Source organism: Salvelinus fontinalis, chromosome 16, assembly GCF_029448725.1.
Source record: "Salvelinus fontinalis isolate EN_2023a chromosome 16, ASM2944872v1, whole genome shotgun sequence".
Taxonomy (NCBI): Eukaryota; Metazoa; Chordata; class Actinopteri; order Salmoniformes; family Salmonidae; genus Salvelinus; species Salvelinus fontinalis.
In genome coordinates this window covers 16,020,904-16,038,374 of record NC_074680.1, presented here as the reverse complement: position 1 = coordinate 16,038,374, position 17,471 = coordinate 16,020,904, and the positions used below count along the sequence as shown (strand labels likewise).

General features: G+C 47.7%; 1 long non-coding RNA gene across 1 annotated transcript; it reads right to left on the bottom strand.

The window, feature by feature from the left end:
* Nucleotides 1-11,675: 11,675 nt before the first annotated feature.
* On the bottom strand, nt 11,676-17,220 carry LOC129812705 (uncharacterized). Its single transcript, XR_008753049.1, has 2 exons — nt 17,120-17,220; nt 11,676-16,835 (listed from the first exon to the last, which is right to left on the bottom strand). It is a non-coding gene; the product is annotated as an uncharacterized LOC129812705 (long non-coding RNA).
* Nucleotides 17,221-17,471: the final 251 nt, after the last annotated feature.

Sequence of the window (17,471 nt, the reverse complement as noted above, 5' to 3'; positions counted from 1 at the left end):
GTACCAAGAAAGATAAGACCCAATTTGGGATGCTTTTTCATATATATGTCGAACTGTTGAATGCTAACGCTGCTAACTATGCTAGGCTAGCGCTTGACTAGAATCAATGCTGCCTTATGCTAGCTTATGATGTTAGCTAATATAACGATATATTGTGTTTTCGCTGTAAAACACTTCAAAAATCGGAAATGTTGTCTGTATTCACAAGATATCTGTCTTTCATTAGTTATCCACCATATGTTTTTCTGAAATGTTTTATGAGGTGTAATTAGTAGCCGACGTTGGTGTATGTATTTTCTCTGGCTACTCCCGGCTGGATTCAGACTCTAGCTATGTGTTAGCATTTTTGGGTAGCATCAATGTAAAACAGATTTATAGCTAAAATATGCACTTTTTATGAACAAAACATAGATTTATTGTGTAACATGTTATATGACTGTCATCTGAGGTCGTTTTTTCTGGGCTCTTTAGGTTGGTTTTAGTTTATTTCGGTTGGTTGTGCATGCTACTTCAATCATAATTCATACTTCATAATCATAATTCATACGTGTCTGTCCACTTTTGTATTTGGTGGTGAGCTAACATAAATATATGTGGTGTTTTCTCTGTAAAACATTTAAAAAATCGGACATGTTGGCTGGATTGACAAGATGTTTATCTTTCAAATGCTGTATTGGACTTGTTAATGTGTAAAAGTTAAATATTTTTAAAAAATAGATTTTGAATTTCGCGCTCTGCAGCTGTTGTCATTTTCGGTCCGAGGTCGGGCTTGCACCCCAAACAGGTTAACGGTGTTTCCCCTCTCCGCATCTCAACCATCTTCTCCCATCAGCTCAGAGACTGAGCCCATGCAGCTGGGAGGTATTCGCATCTCGACTAAGGAGAGGGAACGGAGAATCACCAACCGCCTTTGTCTCTATTGCGGTTCTGCTGGACATTTTGTCATGTCATGTCCAGTAAAAGCCAGAGCTCATCAGTAAGCGGAGGGCTACTGGTGAGCGCTACTACTCAGGTCTCTCCATCAAGATCCTGTACTACCTTGTCGGTCCATCTACGCTGGACCGGTTCGGCTGCTTCCTGCAGTGCCTTGATAGACTCTGGGGCTGAGGGTTGTTTTATGGACGAAGCATGGGCTCGGAAACATGACATTCCTCTCAGACAGTTAGGGAGGCCCACGCCCATGTTCGCCTTAGATGGTAGTTCTCTCCCCAGTATCAGATGTGAGACACTACCTTTAACCCTCACAGTATCTGGTAACCACAGTGAGACCATTTCCTTTTTGATTTTTCGTTCACCTTTTACACCTGTTGTTTTGGGTCATCCCTGGCTAGTATGTCATAATCCTTCTATTAATTGGTCTAGTAATTCTATCCTATCCTGGAACGTTTCTTGTCATGTGAAGTGTTTAATGTCTGCTATCCCTCCTGTTTCTTGTGTCCCCTCTACTCAGGAGGAACCTGGGGATTTGACAGGAGTGCCGGAGGAATATCATGATCTACGCACGGTCTTCAGTCGGTCCAGAGCCAACTCTCTTCCTCCTCACCGGTCGTATGATTGTTGTATTGATCTCCTTCCGGGGACCACTCCCCCTCGGGGTAGACTATACTCTCTGTCGGCTCCCGAACGTAAGGCTCTCGAGGATTATCTGTCTGTTTCTCTCGACGCCGGTACCGTGGTGCCTTCTTCCTCTCCCGCCGGTGCGGGGTTTTTCTTTGTTAAGAAGAAGGACGGTACTCTGCGCCCCTGCGTGGATTATCGAGGGCTGAATGACATAACGGTTAAGAATCGTTATCCGCTTCCCCTTATGTCGTCAGCCTTTGAGATGCTGCAGGGAGCCAGGTTCTTTACTAAGTTGGACCTTTGTAACGCTTACCATCTCGTACGCATCAGAGAGGGGGACGAGTGGAAAACGGCGTTTAACACTCCGTTAGGGCATTTTGAATACCGGGTTCTGCCGATCGGTCTCTCTAATGCTCCAGCTGTCTTTCAGGCATTAGTTAATGATGTACTGAGAGACATGCTGAACATCTTTGTTTTCGTTTACCTTGACGATATCCTGATTTTTTCATCGTCACTCGAGATTCATGTTCAGCACGTTCGACGTGTACTCCAGCGCCTTTTAGAGAATTGTCTCTACGTGAAGGCTGAGAAGTGCGCCTTTCATGTCTCCTCTGTCACTTTTCTTGGTTCTGTTATTTCCGCTGAAGGCATTCAGATGGATCCCGCTAAGGTCCAGGCTGTCAGCGATTGGCCCGTTCCTAAGTCACGTGTCGAGTTGCAGCGTTTTCTCGGTTTCGCTAATTTCTATCGGCGTTTCATTCGTAATTTCGGTCAAGTGGCTGCCCCTCTCACAGCTCTGACTTCTTTCAAGACTTGCTTTAAGTGGTCCGGTTCCGCCCAGGGAGCTTTTGATCTCCTCAAGAAGCGTTTTACATCCGCTCCTATCCTTGTTACTCCTGACGTCACTAAACAATTTATTGTCGAGGTTGACGCTTCAGAGGTGGGCGTGGGAGCCATTCTGTCCCAGCGCTTCCAGTCTGACGATAAGGTTCATCCTTGCGCTTACTTTTCTCATCGCCTGTCGCCATCGGAACGCAACTATGATGTGGGTAACCGCGAACTGCTCGCTATCCGCTTAGCCATAGGCAAATGGCGACAGTGGTTGGAGGGGGCGACCGTTCCTTTTGTCGTTTGGACTGACCATAAGAACCTTGAGTACATCCGTTCTGCCAAACGACTTAATGCACGTCAAGCTCGTTGGGCGTTGTTTTTCGCTCGTTTTGAGTTCGTGATTTCCTATCGCCCGGGAAATAAGAACACCAAGCCTGATGCCTTATCCCGTCTCTTTAGTTCTTCTGTGGTTTCTACCGACCCCGAGGGGATTCTCCCTGAAGGGCGTGTTGTCGGGTTGACTGTCTGGGGAATTGAGAGACAGGTAAAGCAAGCGCTCACTCACACTGCGTCGCCGCGCGCTTGTCCTAGTAACCTTCTGTTTGTTCCTGTCTCTACTCGTCTGGCTGTTCTTCAGTGGGCTCATTCTGCCAAGTTAGCTGGCCACCCCGGTGTTCGGGGTACGCTTGCTTCTATTCGCCAGCGGTTTTGGTGGCCTACTCAGGAGCGGGACACGCGCCGTTTCGTGGCTGCTTGTTCGGACTGCGCGCAGACTAAGTCAGGTAACTCTCCTCCTGCCGGTCGTCTCAGACCGCTTCCCATTCCTTCTCGACCATGGTCTCACATCGCCTTAGACTTTATTACCGGTCTGCCTTCGTCTGCGGGGAAGACTGTGATTCTTACGGTTATCGATAGGTTCTCTAAGGCGGCACATTTCATTCCCCTCGCTAAGCTTCCTTCCGCTAAGGAGACGGCACAAATCATCATTGAGAATGTGTTCAGAATTCATGGTCTCCCGTTAGACGCCGTTTCAGACAGAGGTCCGCAATTCACGTCACAGTTTTGGAGGGAGTTCTGTCGTTTGATCGGTGCTTCCGTCAGTCTCTCTTCCGGGTTTCATCCCCAGTCTAACGGTCAAGCAGAAAGGGCCAATCAGTCGATTGGTCGCATTTTACGCAGCCTTTCGTTTCGAAACCCTGCGTCTTGGGCAGAACAGCTCCCCTGGGCTGAGTACGCTCACAACTCGCTTCCTTCGTCTGCTACCGGGCTATCTCCGTTTCAGAGTAGTCTTGGTTACCAGCCTCCTCTGTTCTCGTCCCAGCTCGCCGAGTCCAGCGTTCCCTCCGCTCAGGCTTTTGTCCAACGTTGTGAGCGCACTTGGAGGAGGGTCAGGTCTGCACTTTGCCGTTACAGGGCGCAGACTGTGAGAGCCGCCAATAAACGTAGGATTAAGAGTCCTAGGTATTGTCGCGGTCAGAGAGTGTGGCTTTCCACTCGTAACCTTCCCCTTACGACAGCTTCTCGCAAGTTGACTCCGCGGTTCATTGGTCCGTTCCGTGTCTCTCAGGTCGTCAATCCTGTCGCTGTGCGACTGCTTCTTCCGCGACATCTTCGTCGCGTCCACCCTGTCTTCCATGTCTCTTGTGTCAAGCCTTTTCTTCGCGCTCCCGTTCGTCTTCCCTCCCCCCCTCCCGTCCTTGTCGAGGGCGCACCTATTTACAAGGTACGGAAGATCATGGACATGCGTTCTCGGGGACGTGGTCACCAGTACTTAGTGGATTGGGAGGGTTACGGTCCTGAGGAGAGGAGTTGGGTTCCATCTCGGGACGTTCTGGACCGTTCGTTGATTGATGATTTCCTCCGTTGCCGCCAGGGTTCCTCCTCGAGTGCGCCAGGAGGCGCTCGGTGAGTGGGGGGGTACTGTCATGTTTTGTCATTTGATTATCATGTCTTGTCCCTGTGCTTCCCTTCCATTTGTCTCCCTCTGCTGGTCTTAGTAGGTTCTTTCCCTCTTTCTATCCCTCTCTCTTCCCCTCCCTCTCTTCCTCTCTCGCTCTCTCTCTATCGTTCCGTTCCTGCTCCCAGCTGTTCCTCATTCTCCTAACTACCTCATTTAATCTTTCACACCTGTCCCCTATTTTGCCCTCTGATTAGAGTTCCTATTTCTCCCTCTGTTTTCCGCTTCTGTCCTTGTCGGATCTTTGTTTGATGTTTGCTGTTCTGTGTCCTGGTTCCGCCCTGTCGTGTTTTTGCCTTCAACAGATGCTGCGTGTGAGCAGGTGTCATCTACGATATATCCTGGAGTACCGTTTTGTTTAAGACTGGAATAAAGACTCTGTTTTTGTTAAGTCGCTTTTGGGTCCTCATTCACCAGCATAACAAGATCACTGTCTAATATGGCGCACGGACATTTTCTCACCAGCTGGGCTACATTTCACATTGTCTAACCATGATTTTGGTGGCTAAATATAAACATTTTCGATCAAACTCTATATGGAGTGTGTAATATGATGTTACAGGAGTGTCATCTGAAGAATTCTGAGAAGGTTAGTGAAAAAATTAATATATTTTGGCGATGTTGACGTTATCGCTCACTTTGGCTAGAATCAATGCTGGGCTGCTATGTGCTATGTGCTATGCTAATATAACGGTTTATTGTGTTTTCGCTGTAAGACACTTAGAAAATCTGAAATATTGTCTGTATTCACAGGATCTGTGTCTTTCGATTAGTGTATGCTGTGTATTTTTACGAAATGTTTGATGATTAGTAAGTAGGTAAACACGTTGCTCTATGTAGTTATTCTAGTCCATTTGTGACGGTGGGTGCAATTGTAACCTATGCCATCTACCTGAAATATGCACTTTTTTCTAACAAAACCTATCCCATACCATAATATGTTATCAGACTGTCATCTGATGAGTTTTTTTCTTGGTTAGGGGCTATAAATATCTTAGTTTAGCCGAATTGGTGATAGCTACTGGTGTTGGTGGACAAATAAAAGATGGTGGATTATGCTAATGTGTTTTTAGGTAATAGATGTACATCTTTACATATTGTGTCTTCCCTGTAAAACATTTTAAAAATCGGACATGTTGGCTGGATTCACAAGATCTGTGTCTTTCATTAGCTGTATTGGACTTTAATGTGTGAAAGTTAAATATTTTAAAAAAATATTTTTTTTGAATTTCGCGGCACTGGTTTTTCAGTGGGGGTGGGGGGGTAGTGCCGCTAGCGGCACCAACATCCTAGACAGGTTAACACTAGCCACGCTGCACTTTGGTCCTCTCCTTCACCCCTGGAAGAAAACCTTTACAGAAACACCCACCAAACCCGGACCAAGCAGCGTGGCATCGGGCAGCAGCAACAGCAGCAGCAGTACAAGGAGGAATGGACATGGGAGGAGATTCTGGACGGAGAAGGACCCTGGGCAGAGCCAGAGGAGTGTCGCCGTCCCAAAGCGGAGCTGGAGGCATCAAAAGCGGAGAGGCGGCATTATGAGGCGCTTGCAAGGCAGAGTGGCTGGAAACCCGAGAGGCTCACCCAAAAATTTCTTGGGGGGGGGGGGGGGCTAAAGGGGAGTGTGGCGAAGCCAGGTTGGATACCTGAGCCAACTCCCCGGGCTTACCGTGGAGTGAGAGGGCGTCGTACTGGTCAGACACCGTGTTATGCGTTAAAGCGCACGGTGCCCCCAGTAAGCGTGCTTAGCCCAGTGCGGGCTATTCCACCTTGCCGCACTGGGAGGGCTAGGTTGGGCATCGAGCCGGATGTCATGAAGCCGGCCCAACGTATCTGGCCTCCAGTACGTCTCCTCGGGCCGGCGTACATGGCACCAGCCTTACAGGTGGTGTCCCCGGTTCGCCTGCATAGCCCAGTGCTGGCTATTCCACCTCGCCGCACTGGCAGGGCTACGGGGACCATTCAACCTGGTAAGGTTGGAGAGGCTCGGTGCTCAAGAGCGCGTGTCCTCCTTCACGGTCCGGTATATCCGGCGCCACCTTCCCACCCCAGACCAGTACCACCAGTGCCTACACCACGCACCAGGCTTCCAGTGCATCTCCAGAGCCCTGTTCCTCCTCCCCGCACTCGCCCTGAGGTGCGTGCCCTCAGCCCGGTACCTCCAGTTCCGGCACCACGCATCAGGCCTATAGTGCGTCTCAGCCGGCCAGAGTCCGCCGTCTGCCCAGCGGTGCCTGAACTGCCCGTCTGCCCAGCGGCGCCTGGTCTGCCCAGCGCCGTCTGAGCCGTCCGTCTGCCCAGCGCCGTCTGAGCCGTCCGTCTGCCCAGCGCCGTCTGAGCCGTCCGTCTGCCCAGCGCCGTCTGAGCCGTCCGTCTTTCCAGCGCCGTCTGAGCCGTCCGTCTGCCCAGCGCCGTCTGAGCCGTCCGTCTGCCCAGCGCCGTCTGAGCCGTCCGTCTGCCCAGCGCCGTCTGAGCCGTCCGTCTGCCCAGCGCCGTCTGAGCCGTCCGTCTGCCCAGCGCCGTCTGAGCCGTCCGTCTGCCCAGCGCCGTCTGAGCCGTCCGTCTGCCCAGCGCCGTCTGAGCCGTCCGTCTGCCCAGCGCCGTCTGAGCCGTCCGTCTGCCCAGCGCCGTCTGAGCCGTCCGTCTGCCCAGCGCCGTCTGAGCCGTCCGTCTGCCCAGCGCCGTCTGAGCCGTCCGTCTGCCCAGCGCCGTCTGAGCCGTCCGTCTGCCCAGCGCCGTCTGAGCCGTCCGTCTGCCCAGCGCCGTCTGAGCCGTCCGTCTGCCCAGCGCCGTCTGAGCCGTCCGTCTGCCCAGCGCCGTCTGAGCCGTCCGTCTGCCCAGCGCCGTCTGAGCCGTCCGTCTGCCCAGCGCCCTCTGAGCCGTCCGTCTGCCCAGCGCCGTCTGAGCCGTCCGTCTGCCCAGCGCCGTCTGAGCCGTCCGTCTGCCCAGCGCCGTCTGAGCCGTCCGTCTGCCCAGCGCCATTAGAGCCGCCCGTCTGTCCCGAGCCATTAGAGCCGTCCGTCAGTCAGGAGCCGCCAGAGCCGTCCGTCAGTCAGGAGCCGCCAGAGCCGTCCGTCAGTCAGGAGCCGCCAGAGACGCCAGCCAGTCAGGAGCCGCCAGAGACGCCAGCCAGTCAGCAGCCGCCAGAGACGCCAGCCAGTCAGGAGCCGCCAGAGACGCCAGCCAGTCAGGAGCCGCCAGAGACGCCAGCCAGTCAGGAGCCGCCAGAGACGCCAGCCAGTCAGGAGCCGCCAGAGACGCCAGCCAGTCAGGAGCCGCCAGAGACGCCAGCCAGTCAGGAGCCGCCAGAGACGCCATCCAGTCAGGAGACGCCAGAGACGCCAGCCAGTCAGGAGCCGCCAGAGACGCCAGCCAGTCAGGAGCCGCCAGAGACGCCAGCCAGTCAGGAGCCGCCAGAGACGCCAGCCAGTCAGGAGCCGCCAGAGACGCCAGCCAGTCAGGAGCCGCCAGAGACGCCAGCCAGTCAGGAGCCGCCAGAGACGCCAGCCAGTCAGGAGCCGCCAGAGACGCCAGCCAGTCAGGAGCCGCCAGAGACGCCAGCCATTCAGGAGCCGCCAGAGACGCCAGCCAGTCAGGAGCTGCCAGAGCTGCCCTACAGTCATGAGCTGCCCTACAGTCATGAGCTGCCCTCCAGTCATGAGCTGCCCTCCAGTCATGAGCTGCCCTCCAGTCATGAGCTGCCCTCCAGTCATGAGCTGCCCTCCAGTCATGAGCTGCCACTCAGTCCGGAGCTGCCACTCAGTCCGGAGCTGCCATTAGTCTGGAGTTGTCCCTCTGTCCTGAGCTACCTCTCTGTCCTGGGCTACCTCTTTGTCCTGAACTACCTCTCTGTCCTGAGTTGTCTCCTCTATTGTAGAGGGGAGTTGGTGAAGGTTCCTGGACCATGGTCGGGGGTGAGGGTCGCCACTCAAGGGACGCTAAGGAGGTGGACAAAGACAATGGTGGAGTGGTGCCCTCGTCCACCGCCGGATCCACCACCGCGGACAGATGCCCACCCAGACCCTCCCCTTGAGTTTTAGGGGTGCGCCCAGAGTTCGCACCTTGAGGGGGGGGTTCTGTCACGTTCCTGACCTGTTTTCTGTTGTTTTGTATGTGTTTAGTTGGTCAGGACGTGAGCTGGGTGGGAATTCTATGTTGTGTGTCTAGTTTGTCTGTTTCTATGTCAGCCTAGTGTGGGTTCTCAATCAGAGACAGATGGTAGTCGTTGGATCAGAATCACCGTTACAATCATTGGCCAGTATGGAGAATTATGTAAAACCACAAGTCCAAATCCCTATCTTCATCCATGGCTAATTTAGGAAAGGGTCCATTTTAGCTAGATAGCTAGCCACCGGAGTACAACAACACAACAAGATTAAACAATTCAAGTTGTTCCTATCAATGATGTACAGTACCAGTCAAAAGTTTTGACACACCTACTCATTCAACGTTTTTTCTTTACTTTTACTATTTTCTACATTGTAGAATAATAGTGAAGAAATGAAAACTATGAAATAACACATATGGAATCACCCAAAAAAAGTGTTAAACAAATCAAAACATATTTTATATTTGAGATTCTTCAAAGTAGCCACCCTTTGCCTTGATCACAGCTTTGCACACACTTAGCATTCTTTCAACCAGCTTCATGAGGTAGTCACCTAGAATGCATTTCAATTAACAGGTGTGCCTTGATAAAAGTTAATTTGTGAAATTACTTTCCTTCTTAATGCGTTTGAGCCAATCAGCTGTGTTGTGACAAGGTAGAGTTGGTATACAGAAGATAGCCCTATTTGGTGAAAGACCAAGCCCATATTATGGCAAATACAGCTCAAATAAGCAAAGAGAAATGACAGTCCATTATTACCTTAAAACATGAAGGTCAGTCAATGTGGAAAATTTCAAGAACTTTGAATGTTTCTTCATGTGAGGTTGCAAAAACCATCAAGCACTATGATGAAACTGGCTCTCATGAGGACCGCCACGGGAAAGGAAGACCCAGAGTTACCTCTGCTGCAGAGGACAAGTTCATTAAAGTTACCAGCCTCAGAAATTGCTGCCCAAATAAATGTTTCACAGAGTTCAATTAACAGACAGATCTCAACATCAACTGTTCAGGGGAGACTGCATGAATCAGGCCTTCATGTCACAGAGAACATCATTGACCATGGCCTGGAACACTGCGAGTGCGTTGGTCAGTCCGAACGGCATCACCAGGTACTTGTAGTGCCCGCTAGCCGTGTTAAAGGCTGTCTTCCACTTGTCTCCTTCCCATATGGTAGGCATTCCGAATGTCCAACTTGGAGAAGCTGACCGCCCCCTGGAGACGCTCGAAAGCCGAGGAGATGAGTGGTAGTGAGTAACAGTTTTTAACCGTAAGGTCATTAAGACCCCGGTAGTCGATACACAGACGCAGGGTCTTGTCCTTCTTCTCCACAAAGAATAACCCAGCGCCGGTGGGGGAGGCAGATGGACGCATAATCCATGCAGTGAGAGAGTCCTCAATGTACCTTTTCATCGCTTTGGTCTTCGGACCCGACAGGGAATAAAGCCGCCCCGCAGTGCCCAGGAGAAGGTCGATAGAAGGCCAATGCAGAGGAAGAGATGTGGCGTGGGCAGAGTTGAAAACCTCCTGTAAGTCCTGGTACTCCGCGAGAACGGAGGAGAGTTACAAGGTTTTACCCAAGGCCGCAAGGAGACGTCCCTGGGCAGGCTGCGCCGACATCAGACAATGTGCATGGCAAAACGGAGTCCAACCCATGATGAAACCTGTAGCCCAGTCGATTAGGGGGTTGTGGCTCTGGAGCCATGAAAATCCCAAAACCATGGGTACATTAGGAGACTCCAGGAGCAGAAACTGCATAGACTCACTCTGGTTGCCTGACACTCGCAAGTGGATAGGAACCGTACTGTGGGTGACTCTGACAATAAAGCTCCCATCCAGCACTCTGACGTCCATTGGGATGGAAAGGGGTTGAGTGTAGATACCCAGCTCCGACACCAGGGTAGTGTCCATAAAGCTCTCGTCGGCCCCAGAGTCAATGAGCACCTGGATGGATTTCGAATGGTCTCCCCACAACAGGGTAGCATAGAGAGGGTTACAAGTAGTGAGAGATTGGAAACTCCCCGTATGGCTCACCAGTGTACTTGTACCTACTGATGAGCCTGGTCTTTTAATAGGTACATAAGAAATGTCCCGTAGCTCCACAATACAAACAGCTCTTGGTGTTCAGTCTGTGTAAGCGCTCAGCAGGAGACAATCTAGCCCTGCCCAGTTGCATGGGCTCCGGAGGAGGCGAGTCGACAGCCCTCTGTGATTTCGATTGAACTCGGGTGACACCGAATTCTCTCGGAAATGTAGACTTCAGGGATTTCTGGGAATCGTCGGAGGCAAGTTGTAACTCGATGACGAGCGAGGGCGACAGAGAACAGACCCCCTCTCCCTCCTACATTCCCGTAGCCGCCAATCAATCTAGATGGTCAAGTCTATGAGGGAGTTGAGGTCCATGTGCAGCTCTCGGGCTGCGAGCTCAGCTTTAACCCCCTCCGATAATCAGTGAAGGAACATTTCGAACAGGGCTTCCGGGGTCCAGACACTCACAGCCGCCAACATGCAAAAATCCACCACGTTGTTGGAGCAGCTTACACCACGTTGTTGGAGCAGCTTACAACGACTCGGGTTTCTCGGTACACAGGGTTGGGCTGCGAAGAAGCGCTGCTGGTGGTGGGGTTGCTGAGAGTCTGGGGGATTACTGTTGTAGCTTGCTGTCTAGTTGGGAATCTGCGGAATTGCTCCAGCAATGTATTGAACACATGGTCATGGAGTTCTGCCAGGGTATGTAATCCCTCCATAAGGCTTTGCAGTAACTCCTCATGTCTTCTAATGATGGCTCCTTGGGAGGAGACAGCATTGCGGAGCTGGTTCAGAGTCTGCTGGGTCAGTCATGGCCAGTTCGTACTATCACGGCTCAGGCTAAGACCCAGATGCATACGCAGGAGGCGGATAGTACGAGTCTCAGAGTTTATTTCAGTACAAGGGACAGGCAATTGGTAGGTCAAGGCATGCAAAGAGTCGTAATCCATATCAGAGTCAGGCAGGTACAGGACGGCAGACAGGATCAGCGTCAGGACAGGCAGAAAGGTCAGAACTGGGAAAACTAGGAAAAGGAAAAACTAGAGCACAGGAATCATGGGAACACGCTGGTAGGTCTTGACTGGACAAGACAAACTGGCAACAGACAAACAGAAAACGTAGGTATAAATACACATGAGGTAATGGGAGACACTTGATGGGGGTTGGAGACAATCACAAGAAAGGTGAAACAGGTCAGGGTTTGACAGATTGGCTTTTATTTTATACTTTTTTATCAAGGGAGGCCAAGTGCTCCCTGGCTTCCCTTGCATTCAATGTTATGGGCGGCAACAGTGTCATACTCTTTATGACCAGACCGCATCAGATAGACAGCCTACACATTCAGATAGAGGGGTGCTGTTTCGTTCACTCGGATGCTTTCTACGGTGAGATACATTCAACCTCTTGCGCAATGATGGAAAATTATGAAAATACAAAGAGGCGAAAGATAAAATTATGTATTTTCTTTTATTTATTTTTATTTTGGGTTGCGAAGCATTCACGAATACACACCTGTCACGTTCCTGACCTGTTTTCCTTGTTTTTGTATGTGTTTAGTTGGTCAGGGCGTGAGTTGGTGTGGGCATTCTATGTTATGTGTTTCTATGTTGGGTTAAATGTGTTGCCTGATATGGTTCTCAATTAGAGGCAGGTGTTTGACATTTCCTCTGATTGAGAACCATATTAAGGTAGGCTGTTCTCACTGTTTGTTTGTGGGTGATTGTTCCTGTGTCTGTGTCTGTTGCACCACACGGGACTGTTTCGTCTGTTCGTTCGTTTGGCTAGTCTTTCCTGTTCGTGCGTTCTTCGTGTCATTATGTAAGTGCTCAAGTTCAGGTCTGTCTACGTCGTTTGTTGTTTTGTAGTTTGTGTAAGAGTTTTTGTGTTTTGTCTTTCTTTAATAAATATCCATTATGTCTGCATACAACGCTGCGTTTTGGTCCAACCCTTACTCCTCCTCCTCATCCGAGGAGGAGGCATTAGACAGCCGTTACAACACCATTGGACACCTGCTGTTACGAAGCATGTAAATAATAAAATTGTATTTTATTTGATTTAAATATTGTTACTATGTGTAATTCTACATGGTTGTACATATGCACAATTCAGAGAGCTTGGCTTGTTTAAAATACTTTAATTTGGACACACCCATCTGACATTGCTCAGTTTGACAGCTCTTTTTTTGGCAGAAATGTAACTGCGAAATGGCAGGAAACAGTAGCCTCTATACAGAATGTATTATCATAAGAAGTAAGAACAGTTGGTATATCAGCATTAAGTGGGTATATCAACATTTATATAAAAAAGTGCAATGTAAATACTGTATTCTGGGACTATGGCCAGACTAAATATTGAGGTTTGAGTCGCTACCTCAATGGCATTCTCCTTCAATACATTTTTGCATTGAATACATCTTGAGTGTTTTCTTGGGTGAGTGAATTCTGTCCCATGGTCTTTTGCTAAAAATCTCCACCACATTAGGCAAGAGAGACAAACATGCTAAGGCGAACATGATGTTGATGAAGATGGATTATAAAAAGCACGTTAACCAAGTAGAACACCAGCAAGTGACCATTAATTTGACATTCTATTTATCATCAGGGTATTCGGGGGACTTAATAATTTGTTCATCCAATGATTGTTGCTGAAGGCATTGTATCACTTAGATTTTTTTGAACGGTGTGGAGAATGTAGCCGAGGTATACGAGAGTAGGGATTAGGGTTGTCGCGGTGACCGTATTACCGCGACATGAGTCATGAAGGCAGTCAAATTCCATATGACCGTTTAGTCATGGTAATTAGGCACTCTGTTGTACTCAGCACTCTATTGTCCCTCTTATCACTCTGACATTAATGCAAATGTGATCGAAAATCTATCACTTCATGAGAGCCCGTGAGCTCATGTTGCGCAACATTTCTATAGGCTATACAATTGCTCAAGAAACAGAGTGATGGCCTCTACTAAAAAGAGGATCCCATCAGCTTTCTATAGGCTAGGCCTACTATATTTATTTCTCAACTTTCCTAATATTATGCACACTGCTTATATTTACAACAGGAGTATAGCCTACCTGGCTGGCATGAAAATGAACCACGGGAAGTGTCCTTGTTATTTAAGTGAATAGATTACATGTACTGTATTTGTATATTTTCCTGCTCTCCATGTTTTGATAAAGGTGCATGATGATGGTCTATTCTAAATTTAAAAAAAATCACAAATAACATTTTGTATTTGTAAAGACAAGATTAAATCAAGGACAGTCTGATGGGTGACAATATTAGCCTATCACTTGTGAATAATATATTATCACTTGTGAATGATGCCCAGCATAATGAAAAATGCCTCTTTTTGCGACTTTTCCTAATAATAGTCGCTCACTTAATGTAGCCTAGCCCATAGGCCTATATGTTTTGATAAGGTTTGTATCACAACTAAAGTGACCAAATAACTTCTTAAAATTAAGCACATTAATCCGCTTTATGAGGGGTGTAGAGCATAACTGGCATACAGTTGAAGTCGGAAGTTTACATAGAGTACACTTAGGTTGGAGTCATTAAAACTTGTTTTCCAACCACTCCACAAATTTCTTGTTAACAAACTATAGTTTTGGCAAGTCGGTTAGGACATCTACTTTGTGCATGACACAAGTCATTTTTCCAACAATTGTTTACAGACAGATTATTTCACTTACAATTCACTGTATCACAATTCCAGTGGGTCAGAAGTTTACATACACTAAGTTGACTGTGCCTTTAAACAGCTTAGAACATTCCAGAAAATTATGTCATGGCTTTAGAAGCTTCTGATAGGCTAATTGACTCATTTGACTCATTTGAGTCAATTGGAGGTGTACCTGTGGATGTATTTCAAGGCCTACCTTCAAACACAGTGCATCTTTGCTTGACATCATGGGAAAATCAAAAGAAATCAGCCAAGACCTCAGGAAAAAAATTGTCGACCTCCACAAGTCTGGTTCATACTTGAGAGCAATTTCCAAAAGCCTGAAGGTACCACGTTCATCTGTACAATCAATAGTACACAAGTATAAACACCATGGGACCAAGCAGCCTTCATACCACTCAGGAAGGAGATGCGTTCAGTCTCCTAGAGATGAACGCACTTTGGTGCGAAAATGCAAATCCATCCCAGAACAACAGCAAAGGACCTTGTGAAGATGCTGGAGGAAACAGGTACAAAAGTATCTATATCCACAGTAAAAACAAGTCCTATATCGACATAACCTGAAAGGCCGCTCAGCAAGGAAGAAGCCACTGCTCCAAAATCGCCATTAAAAAGCCAGACTACGGTTTGCAACTGCACATGGGGACAAAGATGGTACTTTTTGGAGAAATCTCCTCTGGTCTGATGAAACAAAAATAGAACTGTTTGGCCATATTGACCATCGTTATGTTTGGAGGAAAAAGGTGGATGCTTGCAAGCCGAAGAACACCATCCCAACTGTGAAGCACGGGGTTGGCAGCATCATGTTGGTGGGGTGCTTTGCTGCAGGAGGGACTGCTGCACTTCACAAAATAGATGGCATCATGAGGATGGGAAATTATGTGGATATATTGAAGCAACATCTCAAGACATCAGTCAGGAATTTAAAGCTTGGTCGCAAATAGGTCTTCCGAATGGACAATGACCCCAAGCATACTTCCAAAGATGTGACGAAATGGCTTAAGGACAACAAAGTCAAGGTATTGGAGTGGCCATCACAAAGCCCTGACCTCAATCCCATAGAAAAAATGTGGGTAGAACTGAAAAAGCGTGTGCAAGCAAGGATGCCTACAAACCTGACTCAGTTATACCAGCTCTGTCAGGAGGAATGGGCCAAAATTCACCCAACTTATTGTGGGAAGCTTGTGGAAGGCTACCCAAAATGTTTGACCCAAGTTAAACAATTTAAAGGCAATACTACCAAATACTAATTGAGTGTATGTAAACTTCTGACCAACTGGCAATGTGATGAACGAAATAAAAGCTGAAATAAATCATTCTCTCTACTATTATTCTGACATTTCACATTCTTAAAATAAGGTGGTGATCCTAACTGACCTAAAACAGGGAATTTTTACGAGAATTAAATGTCAGGAATTGTGAAAAACTGAATTTAAATGTATTTGGCTAAGGTGTACGTAAACTTCCGACTTCAACTGTACAGAAGCAGTGCGTGAGTTTCAAGTTTGGGGAAGATCATTTTTACCCTAAAAATGCACCTTTATAATAAAAGCTTTATATGCATAATTGCATTTGGGTCACTTTGATAATGGTGTTTTCCGGTACTGGACCATTTACGCTTATAGCCTACTACCATGTGCGCATTGCTACGCTTATAATGTGAAGAAATAGCCTAATTGTTAATTTGGAGAAAATATCCTTTCTATTTTTTTCACCTGTGTTCAATTGTGTACTTCATACTATAAAATAATGCCATGGAATTCTAAGAAAATCTTGTCTGCTAAATTAACTAGTGTAGCCCACAGCCGTTTGTCATAGCCAGATCAGGACCTAACATAAGGACAACTCAGAGTATGCTATTCTGTTCTTCTGAAATAGACATTTTCTTCATATCATGTTTCTTTAGACCTGTCTAAAATAAATAATGGATTTATTGGTGTAGGCTATATTACATGGATTTAGACTTTTTTAAATGTAGATGTTCTAAAGGTCAGAATCAGTGGCTTGTGTGGAAACCAGGAAATGCTAAATGTGTGGCTTGTGTGGAAACCAGGAGATGCTAAATGTGTTCATGTTCATTAACGGTCAATTACTGTGAGACCGACAGTTATTTGCTTGACAATCACAGGCTGACGAAATTTCATGACCGCTGCAGCTCTAGTAGGGGTGACACTAGGGTGATTTGAAGGACCCAGGAGCAGATATGGGAGATTGGAAAGGCTTGGTTGTAGCCGACTGGTCTTCTTTTTTGTTTAACCTTTATTTAACTAGGCAAGTCAGTTAAGAACAAATTCTTATTTCCAATGACGGCCTACCCCAGCCAAACCTGGACGTAGCTGGGCCCATTGTGCGCCGCCCTATGGGACTCCCAATCACGGCCGGATGTGATTCAGCCTGGATTCAAACCAGGGACTGTAGTGACGCCTCTTGCACTGAGATGCAGTGCCTTAGAGAGCTGCGCCACTCGGTCTACATCCTGTCATCTCAGTGTCGCAGACAAACTCTGATTGTTCTTCCACCCACACCCTATCTGCTGCGGCCCCCAACACCACAATTCTCAACACGAACAAAGCGGAGAGTAAGTCTTCCCTATGACCATAGGTTGGGACTGCACTTCATCCAGCAGCCGACTTAGTAATGTCCAGTTTCTCATTGTCCAATTAGTGTGGAACCTGAAAAAATAAATGTGGAAGTGATGGGAAAAAGTTAATTAATCACCATGACCAGAAGGCAATATTGCATTTTCAGAAATATACATTATTGCTGGTATAGTGTTCCGCTACACTTTCTTTTGAGGTGAATTCAATTGATGATTGTCCCACTATAGAACTGAAGACCTGAAGCTGCATTCCTTTAGTTTCCTTGCTCCCAAGTTTGAATACATCTCCCAATTGTAAATAACATGTGAACAATTACTTTTAAAATGTATTTTTTATAGATATTTTTTTTATAGTACCTGCTGGTCAGCCTTTGTTTTCTTGTTGGTGCACAAGTAGTGGGAAAGAGAATATTTAGACTTCTTGCAGCGATGAACCAACTAGAATGCTGCTTGTAATTCCAAATGTTTTCTCAAGAAGAGGGCTCAGTGGGCGGGATAATACGGGAAACATTGTGCAACATTGTGCAAACATTGCGTGTTTTTTTTGCAGACAAAGTTCAGGATCAAAGGTCTGTGTTCAAAAAGAACACTTGACATCAGCAGCGTTTATCGTGTTAGGGATCTCCAAGAACGTCAAATAGCCTACATTGCCTTTAACCCATTTGTTCCCACATTTTCCCCCAGACATGCCACTATGCAAATCTTATGC